General features: G+C 41.1%; 1 long non-coding RNA gene across 1 annotated transcript; it reads left to right on the top strand.

The window, feature by feature from the left end:
* The first annotated feature begins 377 nt into the window (after positions 1-377).
* On the top strand, positions 378-7,125 carry LOC128141484 (uncharacterized). Its single transcript, XR_008235073.1, has 3 exons — positions 378-909; positions 1,625-1,723; positions 5,704-7,125. It is a non-coding gene; the product is annotated as an uncharacterized LOC128141484 (long non-coding RNA).
* The last annotated feature ends 9,998 nt before the right edge of the window (positions 7,126-17,123 follow it).

The raw sequence follows: 17,123 nt of genomic DNA, 5'->3' as shown, positions 1-17,123 counted from the left end.
TTCATATCATCATGTCTCTAAGCAAGAATCCTTTATACATCTGTAAGAGGCTGTGCTTGGTGCTTCTTGCTTAGCCTTTTGCTGGAGGTTTGGGGTAGTGAACAAAGGTGTAGCTATTTCATTATTCCCCTAAATTTTAGGGTCCATAAAATCTCTTTAGTTCTTAATGGACAGTTACCGGGCCCAAATAAAATGTGTCTGCTCTCCTGCTCCTTTCTCCCAAAGAGTTTCCCACTGCTTTGGTTAATTTACAGTTACACACCCCATGTCCTTGTTTATTTCTAGGAAATATTCACGTCATCACTGTGGGAAGCAGCTGAAGTCTTTAGGAGGGATGAAATACCATGTCATAGCAGACCGTAACAATCAGGTAACACAACTACTGTGCATCTAAAAATCCTACAGGCAAGACAGTCTTTTGTTCCTTCCCTGGTGCACACAGAAACAGAACATGGTGTGTTTTTTTTCAAATGTTGTAGCTGTTCAAATCTTGTCTATCTATTATTTTTCCTGTGAAATTTGACATCTGAAAAAACAGTAGAATGTTACCAGAGATGGTAGGCATGCTACATCTTAGAAAGAGGGGATGAATTTCTGTTTAGGCTGGTTATATGTCACACATAAAAGGCATTCTCAATCAGAAAAAAAGTGATTGCTCATTAGGCTGCAATTTTCAGTCTTTTGCTAAAAAGTAGGAGTTTTTCTACATCCAGAGCAGACTAGATTTCAGTTCTTTGCAAGGTCAAAGGTAAAAAAGCAAAAGCAGCAGTTCAGTTCTTGTCTCTATTTACTGTAAAGATACTAACGATACAATCTGCTTTTCCTCTTTGCTATTAGTTTACGGAAGGCAATGTCTCCTGTTGTAGTTGTGAAGAATTAGAACTTTGAAAAGGTCATTCGGAAGTTTGGGTAAGGTTTAGATAATTCATTACTGTTATTTTTTACATAGTTCCCAGTACTGTGGTTTCTGAACCTACAGCTGTACTAGTAAATGAAATAGGGCAGGGATCATGTTCTGCCCCTGAGGAATAGGTCTGTCACTCAGTTCTAACTTTTTATTCAGTCTAGGTGTAATATTATTATAAGGTAGTGTAGGAAATAATATACGATAACCGTCAGAGAGAGAATAGAGAAGAACTGGAGCTGTACTTTAGCATAGATGAATAACCGTTACAGGCAGTTAGTCTGCTTAGCTTTAGTTAGGCTAAGTGGAAATAGTAGGACCAGTAAATGTTAAAGATGCATGACAGATGAGTAAGTACTTTACACAGGCAGAAGGGGAGGAAAGTAATTATGGAAATACATACCCTTGTCCTTCCCAGCAGCTATAGCTTGGAACCATTTCTTATCAAGGTTTTGTTCATAGATAGCTATCTAAATGTTAAAACTCTTATCTGCAAAGTGGTTTTCAGGCAGTTTACTCCTTTTAAAGATAAGTCAGTTGTTCTGGGATATAGACAGTGATCATTGTATTAGCTACACTTCTGTAAAATCATAAGTTGCAGACATTGAATTATTTTAGGAGCTTTCCTTCAGTAGTGTGTTGAGTAGTGAATTCCCTATGAGAAGAACTGTAAATGCTGAGCATGCTGTGTCTTTCTTTAATCTTTCTGCTGTGCTTTAGCCAGTCTTGAAGGAGGGAGGAGAATTGGATGAGCAGCTTGAGTGAGACCGCCTTTGGAAGGTTTTGAAGCATATGGGAAAACTAAAGTGTACGAGGCAGGTAAGCTGCATTGTGCTAAGTATCCTGAATTAAACAGCAGCAGATGCATGAACATAAAGTATTATGAGAGTTTTGCTGTGTATGCTTTGGTGCTGGCCAAAGGTGGATTTGTTTCAAGATCCTAGCTATGCTTTTAAGACAGAGTATCATGGAATCATAGAATGGTTTGGGTTGGAAGGGACCTTTAAAGGTCATCTAGTCCAACACTCCTGCAATGAGCAAGGACATCTTCAACTAGATCAGGTTGCTTAGAGCCACGTCCAACTTGAGCTTGAATGTTTCCAGGGATGAGGCATCTACAACCTCTCTGGGAAACGTGTTCCAGTGTTTCACCCTCATCGTAAAAATTTCTTCCTTACATCTAGTCTGATTCTACCCTTTTTAGTTTAAAACCATTACCCCTTGTCATATTGCTACAGGCCCTATTAAAAAGTGCGTCCCCATCTTTCTTGTAAGCCCCGTCTAAGTACTGGAAGGCCACAATAAGGTCTTCATGGAGCCTTCTCTTCTCCCAGCTGAACAACCCCAACTCTCTCAGCCTTTCCTTACAGAAGAGGGTGTTCATCCCTCTGATCATTTTTGTGTCCCCCTTCTGGACTTGCTCCAACAGGTCCATGTCTTTCCTGTGCTGAGGACTCCAGAGCTGGATGCAGTACTCCAGGTGGGGTCTCACAAGAGTGGAGTAGAGGGGCAGAATCACCTCCCTTGACCTGCTGGCCAAGTTTCTTTTGATGCAGCCCAGATACGGTTGGCTTTCTGGGTTGCAAGTGCATGTTGCCAGCTCATGTCCAGCTTTTCATCCACCAGTACCCGCAAGTCCTTCTCTGCAGGGCTGCTCTCAGTCCCTTCATTGCCCAGCCTGTATTGATACCGGTGGTTGCAACAACCCATGTGCAGAACCTTGCACTTGGCCTTGTTGAACCTCATGAGGTTCACATGGACCCATTTCTTGAGCTTGTCTGGGTCCCTCTGAATGACATCCCGTCCCTCAGGAACATCAACCGCACCACTCAGCTTGGTGTCATCTGCAACTTTGCTGAGGGTGCACTCTGTTAAGGGAGAAGCTGCTGCCCAAGCATTCACACACCAATCAAGGAGTCGCACACACACCATCCAAGACTTTAACTGTTAGGACTGGAGTCCCGTCGCAGCGGGCAACTCCAGTCAGCTGACAGGTGTGCCTTTTGACTCCTCAAACACACGCACCCTGAAGCGCAGCTTCTTCCCTCAGGCTCAACCCTAGGTTTCCCAAAGCAGAATCTCTAATCAAGGCCTTCAAAATAAAAAGTGTAATTTATTCTATCTATGGTGTAAAAATTTAGACAGCTCCACCTGGGTGCCTCCAGAGAGGGACCCCTAACACTAACATCCCTGGGCAATTACACCCTTTTACAATCCAAATTCCCAACCCTCACACCATAGTCTGGTCAATAGTAATACTTGGGGCTGGGGTCATCTTCTCTCTCGAATCCTTTCTCTCATCTCTAGGCGGCTTCTTTCTCTTTCCTGTTTTTAGGCTAGCTGCTACTTTTCTCCTTTGCCTGGCTCAAACTGTCTCTGGGGCTTTCCAAATCTTCCTATTCCTCCAGTGAGAGAATAGGTCAACATAAAGCAAAAGCATTATGCAAGCTATGAGTTCTGTTTTATCATGAACAACTACTTTTAAGCAGCTAAACAAAGTCCTTAAAGCCCTCCAAAACATATTAACAGTCTCTGTAATTTATATACATTCCTGTGCTATTATAGCCACACAATCTTAGCCATTATTGCCACGTGCTGTTTACATCTTGTTCAGGTGTGCTCTGCATGCTCATGTAGCTCAGCTTTGCCACCTTCCACAACAACTCGATGCCACTATGTAATTGATAAAGATATTAAACAGTACTGGTCCCAATACGGACCCCTGAGGGACACCGCTCGTCACCAATCTCCATCCAGACATTGAGCTGTTGACCACTACTACGCTCTGGATGCGACCATCCAGCCAATTTCTTATCCACTGAATAGTCCATCCATCTCTCTCCAATTTAGAGAAGGATGTTGGGGGTGACCGTGTCAAAAGCCTTACAGAAGTCCAGATAGATGACATCCATAGCTCTTCCCTTGTCCACTGGGGTAGTCGCTCCATCATAGAAGGCCACTAGGTTGGTCAGGCAGGACTTGCCCTTGGTGAAGCCATGCTGGCTGTCTCGAATCAACTCCCTGTCCTCCATGTGCCGTAGCATAGACCAAAAAGTACCGGAAAGGAAGTATCTGATGCTCTCCCATCCTTAGTCTTTCCACAGAGAAAACATATGGAGAGTAGGAAGAGAAAAAATTATGTGAGCCAAGTCATTTCACTCTTTGGCTCTTCACCAAAAAAAAAAAGAAAAAAAAATGGGAAACAGCTGGCTGGGTGAATATACTTTCACAGAATGAGCTATGCCACTTAACAGTCAGAGGTCTAGGTCTCCACCAACCCAGGTCCCAGTAGACCAGGTATTAATCTGCTAAAAGCAGGCTTGTCTTAAGTTAGGTCAGGGAAGGAACTAGGACACAGGAATAGAACCAAGAAACGACTGTAAAATTTTTATTTCTGGCTTTCCACCCTTCCAGGACTCTCTCACAACCCCGGTTTCCTCAGTGAAGTATTTTGGCAAAGACGATGCTCACAGAGCCTGGGATGTGAACTGTGTGGGCTGCAGCCAAGAGTCCCTCGGTGTGGCTCCCTCAGCCTTGCCTTGTTTTATCTCTCCCTCTGTCCCTGCCCCTGTCCCTGGGATGGCTTCAGGGTCCTGTTGGTAGATCCAGGGGTAACCAACTAGTTTGCATACTCATGGCACTATTCATCTGAACAGTGACAGTTATTAATAACATCATCAGTTATCTCCTGTGTCATTGTGAAGAACACACTAGAAGTCATGGAAAAAAAAAAATCTGGTTAGCATTTGGAATATCTGAAATTATATGAAAAATTTTCGAAAACGCTCTTAGGGAATCTGGGCTGATGTGTGTGCCATACCCTATTGCCTTACACTAATCATTGCCGTGGTGGGTAATAAGGTTTCAAATGTGCTGTTTAATTTGCAAATGTCTAGTGCTGAGTGATGGAAGTTGTGATAGATATTTAGGTTATTAAACATTGGTAGAACACTAGGTATTAAGTCTCTGTGTAGTAGAAAATGGCTTGTTTTTTCATTGAGATTTTAAATTTCAACTGTTGCTTTTAAACATCTGTGTCTCAGTCCAACTTAATTCATAATTCTATTACGTATTTTGTACAAAACATTCATGTAATAGATTTGATGTATTATTACCCTGTGTAGTTGGCAGAGACAATATAACTGTTACGATGCTTCATAGAAACACTGCAAATATAACACATTCATAAATTACTTCTTATTGATGTAAAAATCCCTTCCCAGTTAAGTACACCTGTGCTGTGAGAATACAGAAAGGCACACATTTCCCTGGTAGCAAATAGAAAAACTGCATAGTCTACCGAAAGACATACTGGCAATTAGTCTGCTGAAGGGTTAACTTTTGCAAAGTAATACTAATTCTCTCACAATTCCTAGAAAATCTCAGTGTTTAGAACCAAAAAAAAAAGGACATTCAGTTAAATTTATAATAGAGAAAAAAAGAAATGCTGCATCACTGTCACTTGCATAAGCCATGCTATTTGTTGGTCCGACCCTTAGGAAGACACAAGAGAGACCGCTATTCTCATCACCTCTGTTGGCTATAGAAGAACTCAGCTGTGTAAGCCAAAATTAGACATATCAAAGCACCTTTGATCACTTCATTGTCTGTCAAGTCCTCTCCAAAGCCAGCACTGCTGTAATGGATTGTATTACTTTCAGGTGTCATATTTAATGTGTGTTCCTTCAGATCCCTGATACTGAGGTGCTGACGGCATAGCACAGTGCTGAGAACCTTGCAGGTGGGTCTATTAGTTTCAGTGTGTTCCTGTTTCTCAACACCATGTGGTTTAATTGCAGAATTGGTGAAGCAAGGGCATCGCAAGAATTCATCTGCGTTTTTCTGTATGTATTCAACCACAGAGTCATCCTGCAGTGTAGGTTTGAATGAGTTATGGGACCATAAAAAAATACTTCAATTCACAAGGCTATCAGCTCTTTGTCATGAAGCAAAAACACCTGCCGGAAGAGTTTTATTCTTGATAATCACAGCACAAATAGGCATGGGACAAAGACATCATTTAAAGGGATATTTTTATGCAGCAGGCATGCTGCAGAGCATCTGAGGAATGATAGTCTAAATTTAGTTACTAATTAGAAAAACACCTTTCACAGATGTCATTAAGCACCCAACAATCTGGGAACTGTCTCTTTTAAAAAGGGAATGTTATACCCATTAGTGAAGTACCCACCACAGGGTTTGACTTATCTTGTCCAATAGCTCCAGCAATGGGTCATTGCTCATGTAGGTAACTTCTTCGTTTCCACTGATAAAATTAATTCTTAGCTATCTTAGGCTAATACTGAAATATTGTTCTTGGTCAGAAATCCCACTGAAGAAACTGCAGAAATACATGAGCCAGCATTCTTCCATCACTTTCCAGAGTTCTACAAAATTTCCTCTTTATCTTCTGTCTTTCAGAGCTTGATTTCATATTTTTCTCCAATAATACGTGATTCAGAAACTTCCTTTTTCATACATAAGAGCTAAAATGCTGAGGTATTCACGTGGTTCCAGCAGGCAGGTGCCTGAGAAGTCATTTATAGCATAAGTAAAATAGCAAAGTTGACACCTAGAAATGATTAAGTTGCAATAAAACTGCAGTATGGGGAATGGGATAAATGTCACCAGTGGTGGGAAATGGCTTTCTGTGTCACATGAAAAATCTTGAGTTTTCAAAAGAAAAGAATGTCTCAAATATTTTAACTGAGAGAAAAAAACTGTTGTTAAATGTTACAGTAATCATTTATGTGAGTTGTGGTTCAGTGGCCATATGCACTCAGTTTTTTTCTTTGCACTGGGTCATATTTCCCATGGTGTCTCATTTTGGAGAGAAAAATGGCTCAAGAAACTTGGGAAGGATTGTATGGCCACAGGCACATTTCAGGAAACGTAAAGTGTACCTGCATACCCTGGAAATGGAAAAGTGTAAGGACATGGGGCATCTGTTCTGCAGCACTACTGGGGCACACTAGTTACACATACCCTGAAACACTGGGTTCTTGGCCAACTCTTCATTCCAAGCTTTCATTCTTAGGCTCTCACTTTTCCAAAGAAAAATATGTATTATGTATGGGAAAACTTGCCCTTTCAGGAAAAAAAAAAGGGGGGGATCTTTAATTTTGAGATTGGAGAGAAATTTTTCAGCTAGCCTTGGAAAACCTGAATGATACCCATCAACAAAATCCATGCCTCCTTCACTGTTTGGGGGAGGGCGTTTGTTGTGGGGTTTTTTTTTTTCCCCAGTTCTAAGCAAATTTCTATGAATTTCCAGGTATATTGTTGACTCTATTTTAGAAGGAACTCACTGAAACAAGGATATGGTAAATACTAAACAAAGGATTTAGGATCTGTCTTCAGGGTCATGGCAATGGGAAGTATTTGTAGACCAAGTCAATCATACTTCTTAGTGAGATGAAAAATGCAAGAATTTAAATGATTATTGATTCTTAAAAATCCCAGAGACTTGGTCTGGCAGTGGTTTACTAAGACACTTAGGCTAAGCTGGTCGTGCAAGCTTCCCTTGTAGTTAATGGAGACAGAAAGGTACCTTAAGAAGGATATCTGTTCTAGATAATCTGGGTTAAATACCCTGTTTTAAGAGCCATTCAGGACCATTCACTACAGAGATAATTGGGAAACAGTGAACATTTTTGCTCACTGTTTGTATAGGAAACACTTCTGGATTTCCTTCACTCAAAAATGCTTCAATGCTAATGTTTTGCTCATAGAAAATCATGCACTTCTCCATTGTCTGATAATCACAGCTCTCTCCAGGGACACTTTCCATACAAGTAATTTCTGAACATGTGATCAGCTATGTCTGTTCATTCAGATTTTCTTTCATGGGTATCCAGCCTGCATTTTTACCTCATCTATACACAGCTATAATTTAAGTAAAGACAGCGACATGTACCTGCACTTTCTACTTTTGGAGATATCTTTAAAAAGAGTTTTCTCTGGCTTAATTTTAGCAGTTTAAAATTAAAATTAATCTGGTGCAAATCTTCCTAATTATTGGTTCTGGGGATTCTTTAAGATGAGTTTGCTGAAAGGACTTAATCTTTTTGAAATCTGAGGCATGTTGCTTTACCACAGTTGTTCACGCAGATCCAGCAGTATCGTTTCTGTTTCCTGGCTTAGAACATTTCAGCAAGTATCAAGTGTTCAAGGCATAATTTCAGTATTGGAAAATTCACTTTATTTCAGTATTTGCTTACACAGGCAGTCACCTCAGTGAATATTCTGGCTTCTAAAGCCATTTACTAGTATCCTCCCTGAAAGCAAATCCAAACTCAATCAAAGAGGATTAGCCCTCTCTGTCCTGTGAGGTGGCTGTTCTGCTCCTAGCATTTTTCATCTCACTTGCAGCTTTCAGTTTTTGAGATTCGTGGCTCAGTTGCCCTAGGAGCCAAATTCATATATATGTTGTATGCAAGAAACTCAGTAAGAGAAGAGAGAATAGGTTGTCTGCTAATATAAACACAGCTGTGTATGGTAAGTGGCACATAGCTGTTTACATCCAAATTCAGGCTATCGTACAACAGACAAAATAAATAAAAACTTCAAATCAAAAGAAAATAAAATTGTCATTGTTTTTGCCATTTCCTTTTACCTAAAAATACTTATGCAGATGCATATTTGGGGATCAGAAAAGATGATAAGAAATAATTTGCACACTTTTACAGGAGTATCATTTAATTATGTTTCAAGTCCTTGTATCACTTCAGTAGGCATGGGAGGGACTGAAGAATTTCTGGGAATGTGTGTGATGCCATAAAAGACTAACTGATCATCTTCCACCCTATTTTTCTTACATTTTTTTGTACATGGCCTGTGAGTGTATTAGATGAGAATTTTGTACATAGTTTTTTCTCAGAAATCTTTGCCAGCAGTTAATACTAGCTTTCTACAACCATCGTGCTGAAAAAATCCAATGAAAATGCTTCCAGTCCCAAGAGAGAAAAGTGTTTGTCATTCTTACTTACCAGAATGAGCACTTATTTATCAAAATGAGATAGCAGTACTCATTATTCAGAATAAGACATCAGCAACACTGTGTATATTTAAATAAATTCACCAGAGTACTGGAAGCAGTATAGCTTTGTTACTACTGGATTATATTAGACTAAATAGCTGTACTAGTTCAAAATTAGCTTGGATAGCTAATATCACTGCGGCACACAGAACTAGCCCACAGCTTATGTCCTGTGCATGCAGTCAACACCCTAATGCTATCTGTTATGGTACCAGGGAGAATAATTATCAAAAGAGGACCTCAAGCATGTTAGTATTTCTTAAGGAAAGCTGGTGAAAAATGTTTCTAGATTAATTTGCAGATTAAAAGAAAAAACTTAAAACAATCTTCCACTTTGTCTGGATCTTCAATTCTGCCTTCCTTGGCAGATCTTTGAGCTGCTTTGATACTGGGAGGAGCAATGGCCTGGTGGGATCTAGAGTTTCCTTCTCAGATTGCTCTACTGGGTCTTCACAGGGATCCCCAGTGTTAGTAATGTCTTCTTCCTACAGAGGTATGGAGCAGTTTTGAGGATAGAGCTACACAGCCGTAACAGCGGAAAAGGTGAAAGCAATATAAGTTCACTAAATTTAATGTAGGTTCAACATTTTTTTTATTATAATGAGGATTAAGCAATTTGATAACCGTATTTAATAACATTGTACAAAGCCTACTGGGGGGTTAAAAGCTGTAGCTGAGCTGCCCACCAGTGATAGGACTAAATGAAGCAGCTGAACCAATCTAACATCTCACTGCAAGCTACAGGGATTGTCTTGCCCCCCTTTTTCCCTTCCACTTGCATCTCTCCCTATATGTGTCCTTCCAGCTTTGCTATACTTCCTTTCTGTTGATGCGGCTGTCACTTTCTTCTGACCCAGTACTGAGTCCTTTCAACTTGAAAATGGTCAGAAAACTGTGCTTGGTTTGGGGTTTGTTTGTTTTTTTTCCTTGAATTAGTTTTCAGCTAGATCAGTGAGCTGAACTTGCTCAGCATGCAGTCAAAGGAGCATTAGGGCCAATATAAGGAAGGGAGCAGATTAAGCAGTCATGGTGAGGGCAAAAAGGAAGAAAGGAAGAGAGATGAGTGAGCTGGACTGCTCCTTTCAGGGACAAGCAGCCATCAGGTTAACTCAGCTCAGCTGTATAGTCTAACCCCATTCCTTATTAACAGGGTTAATAAGCTACCTTATCAGCAGCACTATTTCAACCTAAATTGCAAACTTTGGTTAGTTATTTAAGTGGAGTGATTTTCATGTTCAAAAGCCTGCTACTCATCAATCAGAAGTTTATTGTTACTTCTCCTATCAGTATGCTGATGGTGGGACCAAGGATCTTGGTCAGGCATGCTGGATACTGCAACTCTTTATGAGAAAAATCATCCCAAAAGAACTCACAGGCTGTCCAGTTAGGATATTGCACCTGAAATCTTCCTCTGTTTTGCATCCTATTTCACCTAAGAGGGAATCCCTCAGGCCCCTTTTGAAGCCCTGTTAAAAAGCCAGGCTTGGTTTGAGATGGTACAGACAGACTGGTCGTTCTTGGGATCCCTCCAATGTAAAACTGAACAACTGGGTGTCATGGACTGCAGTGTAACACAGCAAAACTCTCTGCTGTAAAGGGAGCCAGTTCTGACAGTCCTATCTATAGGTGTACTCAGGCAGAAGGCTGGTGATAGTAAAAGCTGGATTTCATAGGAATTTCATTAAACAGAGAACACTGAGTAACATCCATCTGCTCCAGAGGCAATCCTTGTTCCACTGCAAGAGGGGAAAATGGGTTGAACAATTAGGCAGAGATGCAGCTCTGTCTAAATTTAGTTTTGGAGATAATATAGGTGTGTCTTCTGCTGCTTGTATTCCCAATGATTTCCCGGAAGCAGAATCAGTCTGAGTAGTGGTTAACATGTTATTCATGTGTTTATGTTCTCTAGAAACTATTTACAGGTACTGGGGAAGAATCTAGCCTCTAAGGTTCTGGGCAAGTTACAACCAACTGTTTTTTCTTCCCTTAACCCTGTTCATTAAAGAAAGCAGAACAAAAGAAGAAACCTTTCCATTAAGTCATATATGTCTGTCCAAAAATGCTTTCACCAAAGATTCAGTGAATACAGTCAGGGCACACTTTTACACTGTCCTGTGGTCTGTAAGAGGGCAGAAAACACCACGCTGTTTTTCAAGAAACAAAGATGTGCATCAGTTGAAATGCAGTCCTTACTGTCATGGGAAAAAAAGCTGATAGCAGCAGGACAACATAAAAGGAAACTGCAGAAGCAGCACAGAAGCAGAAGCCTGGGGAATATAGAGTGGCAATGGTGGTGGTTGTATTAGAAAAGTTGAAGGTATGGAGGAGGAAAAAAAAAAAAAAAAAGCTTTAACTGGAGCTTACTGCAGACTATGGGGAAATGGAGCAGCAGATCAATAGTCACAACTGACTATCTAGTGTTAGCAACAGTCCTGCTGTAGACAGGGCTTTGGACTAGATGGCCTCCAAATGTCCCTTTTAACCAACATTTCTGAGAATCTTTGAATTCTTGATGTGTCAGGTGAGGACATGCTGCCATTCTCTGATTTTTCTGTATTGAAAAGTACCAATACATTGCATTAGTTTTCAGAGACATCTCCTGATGGCCTTCATGCAGGGTTCCTTCTCACCCAGAAGGGCAGCTCACAGAGGAGCAGGTGAGATGCACTACATGAATATGGGTAGGGATGTGACAGGGCTGAAGGCAGGCTGAAGGGAAGAGATTGTTGGTGGGCTTTATAATGGGATACAGAATTATTCATTTCTTGAAAAATGAGTAGAGAAAGCTGGTAATTATTATGAGGTGAGGACCATATGGTGCTCTGTGGGCATGCCTGCCAGGTCAGTCCTAAAAGGAGAGGTTTCCAGATCATGTACTAATGCTGATAAGGGTTAGCATAAGCTGGCAATATGCTACATGATCTTCTCAGAAAGGCTGAAGTCTGAGCAGCTGGGGAAAGCTCAGCTGTAGCCTTTATGCTTCATGTCATCTTTCCAGATGAAGGATGGTGCACATCCATGAGGTCATTTGAAGACACTAGGTGTCTGTTAAGCCAGAAGAGCATAGTCTTCCTGGATTGCAGAGTAGCCATAGCTGTGGTTTTCTGTTTCTCTGCTGGCAAAGGACAGGAGACATGGACCTCACTCAAATCCTGTCCCATCTCCTGATAGGGCTCTTCTGCAGTTTGGGAGCTATTCAGTAGAGCTCCGTGCCCTTCCCTGGGGTGCAGAGCTTTCACCCCCTGCTCCTGAGAGCAGCTGAGAGCACCCTGAGCCCCTTTTCTTGTTCTTAAAAGTAGAAAGAGTTGCCAGAAGTGAAAAAAAAAAAATCTAGCAGAAAGGGATGATAGAGAAATGAAGCCTGCCAAAGGTTGGTGTTTGTTATGCATGCAGCTGTGAACAATTAGTCACACCCACACACCATAACACATCTAATCATGCCTTGTAGGCACAGCCCACAGCAGCCACAAGATGCTCTCAGCCTCTGTTGCAAAAACCATTCCAATTACTATCAAATCTACTAGACATGCCACAACAGGCATTCGATCTCCTTTCCAACATATTCCCTGATCACCCAAATCAATCGTGAATGTGTGATTTTGGTATTGCAGCATTTCAGCCAGTGAAGAAGGCAAAGGCTAATGAATGGAAAAATGTAAATACAATACCTCCTGTAGAAATCTGTATTTTCTGCAAGGGTTGTATGTTGCCCCTCAGCCTAGGACCTGTGGGCTATATGAAGACTAACAGTTGCAGTGACATAACTGTAATTAATTCTGATGAGCTACTCAGACCAGCCTCCTTTGCTATATAAACTATGAATATAAATAGACATGATAGTCAAAGGCTTCATTTCTAGAACAGGGGAAGAATTTCCTAGCTCTCGGGTTTTATTTATCCTAATCATATCCCAGTTCAATTTTGGAGCAAGAACTGGGTATATGCTATCTCCCCAAACCCTACATGACCCGCTTTCCATGCAAAGGAAACCAAGGTGCAAGAGGTGCAAGGAGCACCATGACCCAAGGGTATGCCCTCACACATTACAGTAGGTAGTCTCTACACAGCCTGCTAAGTAGGTAATTTCTTACAGACACTTAATTTAGGCATTATAACTTCTTTCCAAATTGACTGAAAGGGATATCATGTTCTCACAACAAGCTCTCCAAGTTGCTCATCGCTCTCTTCACTGTTACTCTGAGAAGCTGCTAAAATAAGCATTTAAAGATGGTGTCCTGAAAATAGTCCCAGGCACCTTCTGTAATGTCCCAAATGCAGGTCTCATCTTCCAAAGTCTCAAATGCAAGTCTCGCATTTTTAGGGATAAGGTTTTTTTTATATTATTACTTAACCTGTGGGTGGTTTAGGTAGGAGCCAGAGTCCTCCTCAGGAAATGGCAGACCTAGGCTCAATTTTTGTGTGCACAGATTCACATGCACAACTTCTATCCTACTACCAGTATGATTTATTTTACCAGGTTTCTAACTTAGCTTAGTGCCAGCACTCCCTAAATACTTCCTTGGGGCTAAGTAACTGTCTCAAGATGTATTTGAGAATCACTAAGCCAAGTTAAGAGAGAAGGGGTGCAAGAATGACTCTGTAGTTCGGGCGCTTGGCTGAAAAGGAGGGTCCTGGTTTCTGCTTTATGTTCTTACAGCTGTTCCTGGACTTTGTTCTAGTAACTAATATATAACTAATGTGCATCTCTAAGCAAGGGCTTCTGGGGACCATATTACAGAAGAGGAAGCTGCAGAAGGAAGAGACAGGATAACTTAAGGTACCCCTAGACCTCTGACTCACCGAATAGGTGAGATCAGACTAAATATGTGGGACATGCTCAAAGACTGTGTTGTGCTGGAAAACTGTACACATATCTACTGCTTGAGAACAGATGTATGTACAGTAAAGAAATTCTTTCACTAAGCTTGTGCTCCTGGCTTATTGCCCTGATGGCCCTCAGAAGAGCTAATCAAGAAATTTGAAGTGCTGCGGTGAGGTGAAATTTTGATTAAAAGCACAAGGTTACAGAGGCTTGGTAGTGTTGAGGCACCATTTATGAGATGGTTGGGATAGGGAGAGTGAGATGTTCTGGAATTGGCCTTTGGCAATGCTATTTGGATACCGGCCACAATGTATAGGGTCTACAGTAGCACTGTTTCATCCAGATCTTGCCTAGGCAACAACTGTGTTCCCCTGTTATAGACTGGTGTCTTCCAATAGGAGAACTGGGCCAACTTGAGACAACCGTCACCAGCAGGGTTTGCTGTCAAGACAGCTGGTAGATGTGGTAATCACCCATACTCCTGCCTAGCAAACAGCATCAGCTGGATTTGAAAACCAGATAACCTTCTCACCTCCATAGATGAGCCCCCTCAGAAGAACTGCAGAACAATGGCAAACCAGTGTGGGGAAGCACCATGAATGCCATATAGCATTTCAGTACTCTTATGGCAGGGAGGAAGTACTTGTGCTGTGTTTTCACCTGAGTTTGAACAAGACCACTGGAATGCCAGGATCTGAAAGCAGCTCTCTGGAGTTCAAAAGGAAAAGCTGGAAGTAAAACACCACAAAGGCATTAAATGATTAGCTTGTGTTGGCACTGCCAGCCATGGCAGCAGATTGGATTTCCAGTATTAATGCCAATGTTTAATGAGAATACTGCAGCCTTTAATGTGATATAAATGGAGTTGATGTATTTGAATGAGATCAAGGGAGAATAAAAAGGCGGTTTTTGACAGCTCCTTTTCTAGCCAGTGTTGGCACAAAATTCTCCTCCATCCTGTCCAGCGTTCCAGCTCTTTTAAAACAATCTATGCTGTAGCCATGGTGCATTCAATATGTCACTGGTGACTGAAAATGTAGTCACCGGAGGTGATACACAACAGGCTGCAAGGAATCTGTTCTATGATTTATAAAAAGCCCACATATTTTCTGACTTAGCGTTCCCTTTATAAAAAACTGACTTGTTCTTTCTCACACTGAGAAGTTACTTGGACTTACTGAGTTCTTTGGAGAAAATATTTCCATCTAAATCTGTCTACAGTCATCAGATGAATTCTGAATATACACAAGGGAAGATTTTGTTCTTTGATCAACTTAAAATTTGACTGTGTTGACAGCAAGTTATGTCTGATCTCATTTACATCAGTGCATAATTCAGTTTGCTTCAAGTAGAGCTGCTCTGATTTCACACCAGTGTATGTGTGAAGAGAGTTTGACCTTGCTTTTCAGGCTTTTACAGATAGTTGTTCTCAAATAATCTTTCTGCAGGCTACTCAAGTTTACTACTTCTGTGCTGAATGATCACTCACTGCCAGCCAAGTCAGCTCAACACCTCCCAGGCAAGAAAGGTCAAAATTCTGTCCTCTTTGACTTCACCCGTTGCCCAGAATTAAAGCTGAGATGTTTTCTCTTTTTGTCAGGTCCTCTAGTCTCATACCTCAGGCTGAAGCAGGAGTGCTTGCTTGAGGACCTCTCACATCCTTGCTTTCCTCCAACTAATGAGTCAAAAAACCCATCTGACTTCAGAGCTCCCCACCTACCGCTCAGAAGTGGAATAATGTCTGGCATACACTATATATGTAGTCTAAGATATATAGGAAATTAAATATTGCCATTGACATATGAATAAATTTGCACTTAGGAAACACAACCAGAGAAGTTACTGAAATGCCATCTCATTCAATATCTCCTTTCCAACAGGAGGGAGAAAAAGAATCTCAGATCTCTCCTGCTAAACAAGAAGGTATTTAGGTAACGTAAACATGTAAAGAATTGTAATTTTGAGATATTGCAGTAAAACAAGGCAACACCTGTTTTTGTAGTTGCTTGTGCACATACAGAATTAAAAAAAAAAAAAACAAACAGTAGGAAAATGCCTAACCTTGTTGCCGAAATCCGGAATAAAACTCCTTAACAGCAATGAGAAGTTAAGAAGCAGGCACTCCTTTATTGCAGCGCTGGGCACACGGGGGATCGCTCCACCTATCGTGTGCACCTGTCTTGTCTAACAATACAGTTAAATACACACCTGTTATACATATTCACTAGATTTCCAAGCAAAATGTTAATTCCTTTTCAATGATTGGTCTTTTAATCCTACCACCTTATTAATATTCCTATGTTAAAACAATCATTGGTCAATTTCACTTAACTCTACGAGATGGGAAGGGTAAGGGGGTTTCCAAGCAGCAAACTGGTGTCCATGACGGTTTCCTTAGTTTTTGAAACAAAACATAGAAAGACCAGTATCTTCCTGGTGAGGTTTCTATGGTTTGCTTATTTCAAACTTAACTATACTAAGGTTCCTATAGTCACACATAACACAGTTCCTAAAGTTTCTAAGTTCCTATGACTACATTTCAAACTTAACACTCCCATACCTATGCTTCACAATTTTCTACTTCTTAATCAAACCAAACTCTTATATATATATAATTGGATTTTAATTTCTTTATCAAAATATTTTCAACAACCTCATATATTTGGCTCAGATACAGGAGATTTTGCATCACTGACTGGACAGAGTACCCCTTGCTTTATTTCCTGTCCCTGCAAGGTTTTAATCTTCTCTCAACCTTGCTTAGCCTAGGTTTGGCCGAATTAGGATATGACTATGTCTTCATGGAAAGTAAACCATGACTGTGCTCTGGCTACTTCACAAGGATGTTAAATTAGGTATCTTTCTGGACAATAGCTGGTAAATATCTTTGAGTGTGAAATCACATTTATCTCCACATTGGTGCTTCGACCTGTCACATCACCTTGAAATTGCTTAGGGACAGATCTGCTTCTGCCACAGCTGGCATTTGCTTGCAGAGAGTATCCCACTGCCTAGTCCTTCCTAACCTGTCTGTGAATCTGTCTCACTCCGATCAGTCTGCAGTGGATGCAAGGAACATGCCACTGAATCCTTGGTTTCACTGCTGCTCTTCTAGAGAGGAGGAGGAGTTTCTCTAATTATCCCTTCTTAGCAATCATTTTTGATTACATGTGTTCTTACACCCTCTCCCCCATTTACTTTGTTTCAGACCAAGCAGTTTAACCCTTTTGGTGCCAGCCAGCCCACATCCTTGCCAGCCTGTTGCAATTGCAGGTGAGCTCCCTTGTGCTCTGGGGAGATTTTGGAGTGTTGGAGACCACAGCAGTGATTCTGTGGTGCACCCACAATTAAGCACCTCC

Source organism: Harpia harpyja, chromosome 4 (genome assembly GCF_026419915.1).
Source record: "Harpia harpyja isolate bHarHar1 chromosome 4, bHarHar1 primary haplotype, whole genome shotgun sequence".
In the NCBI taxonomy this organism is placed as follows: Eukaryota; Metazoa; Chordata; class Aves; order Accipitriformes; family Accipitridae; genus Harpia; species Harpia harpyja.
Note: the sequence above shows the minus strand (reverse complement) of the source record. Positions and strands in the feature narration are given on the sequence as shown.